Source organism: Varroa jacobsoni, unplaced genomic scaffold (assembly GCF_002532875.2).
Source record: "Varroa jacobsoni isolate VJ856 unplaced genomic scaffold, vjacob_1.0 scaffold_528, whole genome shotgun sequence".
Taxonomy (NCBI): domain Eukaryota; kingdom Metazoa; phylum Arthropoda; class Arachnida; order Mesostigmata; family Varroidae; genus Varroa; species Varroa jacobsoni.
Window position 1 is genome coordinate 10,589 of NW_019213430.1, and position 9,621 is coordinate 20,209.

The following is a 9,621-nucleotide window of genomic DNA, read 5'->3' on the forward strand; positions in this document are numbered from 1 at the left end:
ATTTTAACTAGAAAACGTAGAGATTTCATTGTTCGAACTAGGATCCAGTAAATAAGTTAAGCAATCCGCTATAGATCAGCTCTCATTGTAGATAATGTCACCTCGTCATTGTTGCCGCTTAACCTGCCTATGGAGCAGCTCAGTATATGCAGATTTCTTATGCCTTTTCCACTGCTTGTACCTTTACTGGAAAACAATGTGTACTTATAGCGAATATTTGATTCTGTAACGTTTCCATGCCCCTCGGGTTAGCGGACGAGTGAACAAACTAGTCGTCGGCTTGTTGATAAGAAGATAATTCATTGAATTGGAGAGTCTGGAAGGCTGATATTTATCAACGAAATCAAGACACTTCTGCTGCTTCGTGGCTTAAGAGTAGCCCCCAGCCCGCCAGAGCGTATTGCCACCAGAAGAAAGTCAACAACTCAGTGAACTCTCCCGTTGTAATGAAGTTGCTCTGTCGTCGAACATACGTCTACGCTTAGCGCAGGTGTGAGAACGATTGTGAAGTCGTGTTTCACCCACTTCTCCCCCGATCCCGTCTCACCCCCCGGGCTCACCTCCATCTCAAACCACTTCAACACCGCTGCGCGGACACACAAAAATACTACTAGCTACGATAAATACGATTGTGGTAGTGATAATTGTAGAGAGTTTACGCACCGCATACCTTCGTTAAGTTACGACAGTAACATATATATGTTGTTGCTATCCCTGCTGGCGATTTAGTACAATGTCATGAAAATCAGGTCCAATGGTGCTGGATGTAGTAACTAGAATTGTTCCATAGGATATTTATCCATTCAGTTTCTCTGACCCGTCTAAGGAAAGAACTGACACCGCCTGGCCACAGGACTTGTGATAACCGAAGCTAATCAGCATTGGCGACTACGATATATATCTGCGTAACAGACAAATAAGCTGGCGGTAAGTGAGTCATGGACGAGAGCTTTTGTACATTGATTTGAGATCTCGCGTCTGCCCTAATATACCATCACATATATATATTTTGCTTTTCGTTTCTACCTTCGCCTCCACGAACACAGCACCAGTCAAAATACACTGACGGCCATTAGTTACGAAAAAAAGTGCGCCACCAATTGTCTTATTAATAATAAACAGTCTAAAAAATAACGAAAGGCAGTAGAACGTTTCGCCTGACCATATACCTATGATAGAATACTCTGCTACCGTTATATGGCAGTAGCAGTTATATTCGTTTCGAGCGCAAACATACACTGACACACAAAAAATAAATCACTTACTTTTATGCCTCAGCTGCGGATCTTAGTAGTCAACGCTGAATGAATCAAAATAAAAAAGGAAGAAAAAAAACCCAAATAATTACAGCACCAAAGCGATCCGTGTGATGGCTTTGTATTATAGATAAATTCAAATTAATTTTATCTTATTGTCGTGCTATTTTGCTGCTATGCCTCTCATGAATGTTTCCGCCCCTGTATTTGCCTCCACCTCGCGCGGCACCGACACCCACGCAATTTACATTGATGTCTTCCTCTTCGTTATCGCCGTCGTTGTTGCCTGCGTTCCCGATATTATCTCATTATCCTATTTTATCTATTGACAACAGCCACCATTGCTTCGGAAACAATATAGATAATGTTGTTCGCCCGGACGGCAGCCGACGTCAACCTGCCGCCAAAGACTCACTAGAGGGGACGTGGTCGAGCAAGATCAGCCAAGCAAGTGATGACGTTGGCTAGCAGGCGAAAAAAAATAGTTTCTAATAGTAGAACGATGAATTTACTACGTACTAGAGCACTTTTTAATGCTACCAGCAGCCGGCTGCGGTCCAAGCGCTGTGTGCTACCAACGTGACAAGCCACGTCACGGTGTAACATCGACGAAATAGGAGCGGTAGATGGCGTGGCCGGCTACTCTCGACATAGAAGCCAAGAGCTACTTCCTACGTAGGCTACAACGGGAAAGATTGCCATTTCGCTTATTGTTGCTGATAGCTCGCAGCGTGTTAATGCCAGGACGGACAGCTCATTCGCGCAGGGGCGCTGACAAACGGACAAAAGGGCTGTGTTGGAGAAAATCAAACAATAAAAAAAGCAAGAAGACCACCTAATAAAAGTAGTAGTCTTTGATGAAGGCCAGGCCGTCAAATCGGCGGGGATCGGTGGCTTCGACCAGTAGAGCCACAATGACGCGTGCCGCCGTCGCTTTTCGAATCGAATTGATTATTTTATGGAAGTCCAACTACATCGGCAAGACCGGGAAAAGGAAAGGCGGCTACAATGGCGGAAAAATAGGATTCAACCACAAACAAACCAGTACTGGTCCTGTCAACATCAGCAATAATTTTATCAATAACATAGCAACTTGGTGGTCAGTTTTCCCACCGTGTGTCCCATTGTAACGACCTGGTAGCGCTGTAACTTTTCATCAAAAGCGAGTAACTTGTTGTAGCTATCGATTGTGCCTAGAGCGAACGGAGCGGTGTCACACAAGATGTACCCGATTGCTAAACGGATTCCACTGACTCGGCGGCTTTGGACCAGCGTAACCTTCTCCTTGTTCCCTGCATCGTCGTTACGGCTCCGGACGCGCGCACGTCGACATCTCTTCGCTTTGTTCACGGGGGAAGGGGGGTGTAATGCGCCAGGTTCTAAATGACGCCTGGCGTCTGTTGTTCGCTGACGTTGTTATCCAAACAGTTGATGTTGTTACTCCTCGCGCGAAGACGCCGTTTCTTCTACTCCACACCGAACGAACATCATGAACCAATGAAAAACTGGCCGGGGTTACACTGTCCACACAGTAGAATGGATGATCGAAACGAAAACAAGCTCCATAGTGCCATCGAGACAACAGGCGATACTTTGTTCCGAAAGAAAAGTGATGAAGATGAACGAAAACGACAAGAAGCAATAAACCTCTCCGCAATATCACTATAACAGCCGCCGCCGCCGCCGCCGCCGCGGCCGCCACTGTTATTACTACGTAGCACGATACGCGCATTCTGTCGCACTGGCCCCCACCACGGTAGGTATGGCGGATAGCATATCGTATGAAGCTTAAGTCGCTTGATGCCGCTTTACGCGACTGTTGCGAACAGCGGCAATACCGATAGCAACGGCGTCAACCACCGAAATTCAATAGCGCGTACAATATTGTTTGACTTGCGGTTTCGTGTCGGAACGGACTATAAGGCGCCGGCCACGATGGCTAAAAGTTTGCCCGCTTGCCAGGCAAAATCTGCACTATGATGAGCGACACACCAACCGGGCGGCAGTGGTGACTAAAATCAAATGATCATTGGCAAATGGCGAGCATTGTTATAGCTGCTGGCGGCGGTGTCGCTGCTGTTGTTACTATGTTTGTCGTCGTCGTCGTCGTTGACGCCAGTTGAATCGAGGCGTCCACGTAAAGCACAACTGACACGCACACAGGCTGTGAAGTGGATATAGAAAAAGGGGAATACAACCGTGCTATTGGTAGTAATAATAACAGTGACTGTCATTTGTGTAGGAGTAAAATTGAGATAGTAACATTGAAATGCGCAACGCGCCGTCATCATCATAAGGATCATCGTTATGATAACAACCAAGAGTCAGCAAGGGATGGTAAGAGTCGTATCGGTAGCGGTAGTAGAAAGTATGAAGAATGAGGAGATTTTTGTTTTACACGGGGAGAAGGCAACACCGATGTTAAACAGGGCAAATGAAGACACAGAGAGCGAGAGAGAGAGAGAGAGAGAGAGAGATGAAGATAAACGGGGCGGGGAGGGGCAAGAGCAGATGGATTCCCGATCGGATAAACGGGTAGCAACGCAGAAAACAACTCGGCAATTCGACTACCGTTCACAACGGTCGGAAAAAGTAGATAAAGGGACAACGAATTTTTTTCTTGCAACTACTACAAAGCGTCTTCATATTTGGTGATGGCGAAAGCCTATTTGGCTCTGGTTAAACACTCGCTCGACTGTCTGCCCCTGTCATAGTAATTCAATTGTTATTGTATTCTGTCGTCAAGCCCTTCTTTTCAAGCTGTTTACATCAATGTCAAAGAGTTCCGTGAAACGCATGGCTTTTGAAAATTTCGGAAGACGCGCTTACAAATAGAATCTCAAGCGACAATCTGACCAGCAAGGTAGACCACAGAGGGGTACAACGCGAACAGGAGGCTGAACATAATCAGCACTGTGATGATCTGTCACGTCTGATGACCGCTCTGATAAACGTCGTTTTCTTCACGGAAATCTTCCTAAAGTTATCGTATGCATTCTATATTAGACCAGTAGATAGGGTAGCATACAAAAGCAGATCTGGAGGTAACATTTTCACATAGCTCAGCATTTTGCACCTAGAAGCTGTGTAATCGTGGAGTTTGTCATTGCTTTTCCGTTAAGCTTTATACTATCGAAAGGTCGAAGAAAATATCTGAAGTATTAAGTATGGTTCAGAGTGTACTTTCGTAAACTTTATGATTCATTAAGATTTATAAATAGTTAATATCATTGAAATTGCGTGCGACAACGTAACAGTGTGAACCACTTACTGTTACCTTGTCTTTCCTAATTCTTACCGAGAGATATCCGATATATTGATGTATCGTTCACACAGGTTTCTCGCACTTTTTGCGTTATTTTGTTCTCGTCGCCAGGCTACGCATAGCACCACGCTGAACTTCTTGTATCGTTTCGTAGTCAATCAACACACTTCCTCCTCAGAATATTCCTCTACACACCACTCACAATGACTGATTGACTCACTCACGATGCTTTCACACTCTAATCCATTTGGCGGCTGGGCCTAGTTTCCCCGTTCGTCGTCAAATCTACTCTGAAAAAATCCCGATCGTTCGGGGCCTGGTCTATCCTCTGGCTCCGCCTCCCAGCTTCGGTGCTCGCCAGAGGAGAGGGTACTGCCGGAGCACTACGCAATCCGATTGGTGGTTGAATCACCGGCAACCAGCACAGCCCGCGCGAACAAGCCGGTTCAACAAAGCGGCCGTACAAAGATCGCCCGGTGGCACGCGTCAGACACGCGAACGAGCCAAGACCCAACAACCAACCAAGCGACGAGGCGAATCCGATAAATCGAAGGAGCTGCCGCCTCCACTGCTGCCGCTACTGCACCTAGTAGATCCTGGACTGACAGATCCTAAGCAGATGCCTTGAACGGTGTCGAACAAGACACAATTCACAATCCTCCTGATTTGACGGGACCCGCAGCCGAGCCGTGGCTGAACCCTAGTCGGACGCTGGCTGGGCGGGGGGGGGGGGGGATCTGTATCTTGGGTCCCGTAGCACAAAAAATACTTACTCTACCCACGAAATCTGGGTGGAATACTACGCTCCTGACAGTTTCATAGGCAGCAAGATAAGATGAAGCGACGAAACCAACAGGAGGTCGAGGGGTTTTCAACGTGTCGAGCTATACCTGGTCTTGATCATGTGGAGCCAAGACTGCACTTGGTACTGCCAAATGTGCCTTGGAACTGGCGCGTGCCTCCAAACACACACAGATATAGACACTAACGCACATGTGCATGAGAAGCGTCTGATGTACATATATTTACATATATACATATATATGGCTCTGGCGATGAATAAGCGCACACGCACTACCAATTGCCGGGCTGATCAGTGGATTCGAAAAGCCCTAAGTCTTGCCCAGCTGGCTGTACCAAGAACTCGACAGATGCTGCTGTTGTTGCTGGTCCACCGAGGGTCGAGTGGCCAAAGACATTTGGTTGGTCAAGCGGCGTTGGCTAATTGGAGCCTCGATCAGAGCCACAGGGTTGCATGCTCCTTCAACCTTGAACGGTAATCAGCGGCTCAGTTTCATACCGCTGTTCGATGGTCATACAGGCTAACGCGCATGGCACAACGGCTTTCGACAATCGTCCATCTATGAGACACTCTTCTGTAAAGCAATGTAAGAAAATACGTTACGAAAGATTCCAGTCTGCACGAAATTGATGGCCACTACTATGAAAAGCTGGACATTGTTCGCAAAGCTGAAACGGTATCCTCTTGGCATTGAATATTGATAACCTATACGCTTACTAATCCTAGACTTAAAACAGGCTTCGTGTTGGAGGCCAAGCATTGTTTCGGACGCTGAACTTTAAGCATTTCCTTACATCTCCAAAGTTGGCCATTATAGGAATTCAGAAAGCGATGAATATTTGGAACAATGACAGCCCATATGACAACATGCTCTTATATATCTATTCGTTTTGTATATTAATAATCACCTAAACTTTCTGATACCCTACGTTGTCCAGAGCCATACCGGATTACTGCTTAACTTTCACGGATGCTTCAAAACCTTATCTAGATCACTTTCACAAAGCAATGCCATAAAAAAATATATATATAGTTTTCACAAGCTGGGCCCCACTATGACCAAGGGTTATTTTGGTCACACTGTACAAATCCACTTTGCACTCAACGACGTCTTCCTTTCGTTTCGAATGCATTTTTTCGTAAGCGAACCATTTAATATATACCAAAGTAACTAAACTAGGTAAAACTGTTTGGTCGCCCTGATGGGTAGTAGCCATTCGGTGCACGGGATGGGAGCTTCCAGATTCAGCTGGTCTGCTTTCAATACGAGCAACAGCCGGCTGTCCGCAGCGATACATTGGCAAGAGTGAAAAAGGTTAGTTACTTCACAGTATCTAGTCTAGGCTTTGCTGTTTATTTCTCTCTATATCTCTCTCTCTCTATAGCGGTCCATTCATTTCAGTCTCCAGATGATCGGTTCTGTCTGGGTGACAAAGCCATAGACCGCTGGAGGGCTGACAGCGACCGTTCGTGTTAGTTGTCACCGGTTAAAGGTAATGTTGGGTATTAAATTTCTTGATAGCAAACAGGTCATTTTATACGGTTCCTGCGAGCAGTACGGAGAGCATAGATAAATCGTTCTCAAAGCGAGTTACGTATGCAGACAAATGTCGATTTTCATATATTTACATCCTTCAAAAAAGCTTAGAAAAATAATATTTCTAGACGGGTATATTTAGAGACGTCACTTTACTACAATAAAATAGGTGTACATTGGGACACAAGCTGACCTGTACTGGTTTGTGTCTGGGCGAGACAGTTTCACTAGGTTTCACATTTTACTCGAAGAGGTGAGCTACTACCTCTACGAGATCGTTGCTTTTGGAATGAGATCAATTATCTCGTGGATGACAGTCGAAGAGCGCGATGCCCCCCTCCCCTTTTCAGCTAAAGAATGAGATGGATGTCTAGCGGATTGACGAGGACGGCAGATCGTTTGCGGGGTTGTCACAACTTTTTGTGTGCGTTCGCAGCTTCCCTGCCCTTTGCCGTTCTGATAATTTTCGGCACCCCTCGCACTTACATCGCAGGTTTACCGTCGCTACCTCCCGCCGAGTCCACAGCTTCGGCGGCCTTCGTTTATGGCTGGAGCAATCCGACGGGTCGAATTGCCCTAGGCGCTGTCAACGACTTAACTCAATTTTCCGTTTTCGCGTACGCCTACACTCACTTCGCGTATCAATCGAGCGTTTCTGTAAAGAGATATAAAGCAAGAGATAAAGTGTTTATGTATGACCAGCAAGAATATGGGTGGTTGTTGTTGTTGTTGTTCCGCGTAACAAAAATAAAATGCAGAGAGTGTCCTCGTCGAAGGTCCTCGTCCCTATTAGGGCGTCGGGCAACCGAATTTCAACCTCCGGACGTTTCCCTGTTTGAATGCCTACAGCCTCCGCACATTTACAGCTTATTAGCGCATCCTTTTGTTCGGTGCCCTGCGATGAGCTAAAGTGGTTGAGTCTCTTCTTTCTTCGCTGGATCGTGATGGTTAGAATCGCTTAGTGAAGCTGAAGGGAACGCCAAGGGTGAACACCGCCAACAACATCAGCAAGAAAAACTACAACAGCAAATGGGTCGGCAAGATTTCTCAGCTCATCATATTCTAGCTCGGGATTAACCTCACACTTCCTGGAACAGGATGAAGACTCTTGAGACCCGCAAGGCTTCAACAAGCTCGGCTGTAACAGCAGCAGCGGTAACGCAGCTTTCAGTTAGGCAGCACCTCGAGTCCACCCTCAATACACAACCAGCAAGACTAAAATCGCTTCCTCAGAACTGAGGCTTGGTACCGCTTGTTAACAGACAAAAGCAGAAGATGCAGGATCTGAATATTGGTTACACCTGTACACCACGCCGCCATAGGGCAACCCCTGAAGTTAGTCGAGCGGAGGCGGAGGTGGCTCTCGTCTTTACAGAAGAATCACTTGAACGTTAATTCCCACTGAAGGATCAATGTCTAGTAGGGGGCAAACCGATAGGGCGATCGGCTTAAAAAGCCACTGCTAAGGAAGATACATACGTAGTTCACCTACTCCTCAACCTATCAAAACCTTTGAATTACAATGACCTTTTTTATGTATATTTGTTAATAGGAAACGATTATCTCTTATTAGATAATCAGCGGTCGAAAGCACACGAAGGGGGATAAATGGAAGCACACGAAATGAATAGGTTAATTTCACCGTTCGGAAGGCCTTCATCTAGTCATAGTATAGCACTTAAATTCTGTATAACAAGCCCCAAGATCTGAAAGACCAAGAAGTATCAACCTTTAGCTGTCAGAACACAAAAATGTAGCCAGTAATCGAAGAAATAATGGTCTTTAAAATGACCGTTAATTTCTAGCTCTTTAACAACTTTTACGCAACTACACCTGCTGTATATTCTTGAATGCTTTCCACCTTGCGCAGGGAAATCTACTCTTTGGAATAATGAGCCATTTTGGCTATGCTCAATAATACCCTTCAGAACCTCGAAAAGTCTCTAGGAACGAAATAAACTGTAAGACACCACCGTGTCCTCTAACGCGTATTCGCGTTGTAGGTCCATCCCTGTTCCCTCGATACCCATAGCTCTCTCTCTCTCTCTGTCTCTCTCACTCTATCTCTCTCTCTAACTTTATGGTATCTATACATGTAACAAGAAATTGGCTCGAGCAAAGAAACACACAACTGTGGTACTACTGAAAGCCCAGATTCCTAGAAACTCTGCAGCAGGGGCGTCGTGAAGAATCATATAAATGAATATCACAATCCGCACGTTCACAGGCACAGAACACTGCGATCCCCTTTCGTATCGCGTTTCCTGCGGCCGTCAGCGTAGGATTGATTCTTCTGCTGTGCATATCCTTGTTTTTGAGTTCCCGGAACGCGGCACTTTGAAAAGATCGGGCGAAGCCGTAGGGCTGAGTAGTCGGCAAAGAAAAACTCGCGAAGTCTTTCTTTGTCGATTGCCCTCACCACCAGCTCCCTGTATTTCTGCGCCTTTACCTGTGCCTGAAACGTGCCTAAAGTTTCACCGCGGTACAGCCATGGGAAGATGAGATCGTACAAAGGTATGGCGAACTCAAGTACCGCAGGCGTATTTGCAATATGTAGGCAATATTAAACTGTAAATAACCGCTTCATTGGAAATATGAAACAGATAAGAATAGGAAGTTAATTGACCATCGTTCATCCGATGTTGGATAGAATATGCGCTGCTACACGAAAAATGCTTTAAAGACATTGTATGGGAATGTAGATCTATTTGCCTATGGCTCTTTCAATGTCAACCGATTACCGAAATGGGAGAAAACGTCG

General features: G+C 45.8%; 1 protein-coding gene across 2 annotated transcripts in view; it reads right to left on the minus strand.

Moving 5' to 3' along the window:
• LOC111261179 (protein rhomboid) overlaps positions 1-5,185 on the minus strand; it is a 15,767-nt gene extending 10,582 nt beyond the window's left edge. The window contains exon 1 of one of the 2 annotated variants that reach the window (XM_022834473.2): positions 4,555-5,185. The gene's annotated coding sequence lies outside the window, so the exon portion shown is untranslated. Of the gene's footprint in view, positions 1-2,484; positions 3,413-4,554 lie in introns of those variants that run through there. The other variant, XM_022834474.2, reaches the window with a different exon arrangement.
• Between the last annotated feature and the right edge of the window lie 4,436 nt (positions 5,186-9,621).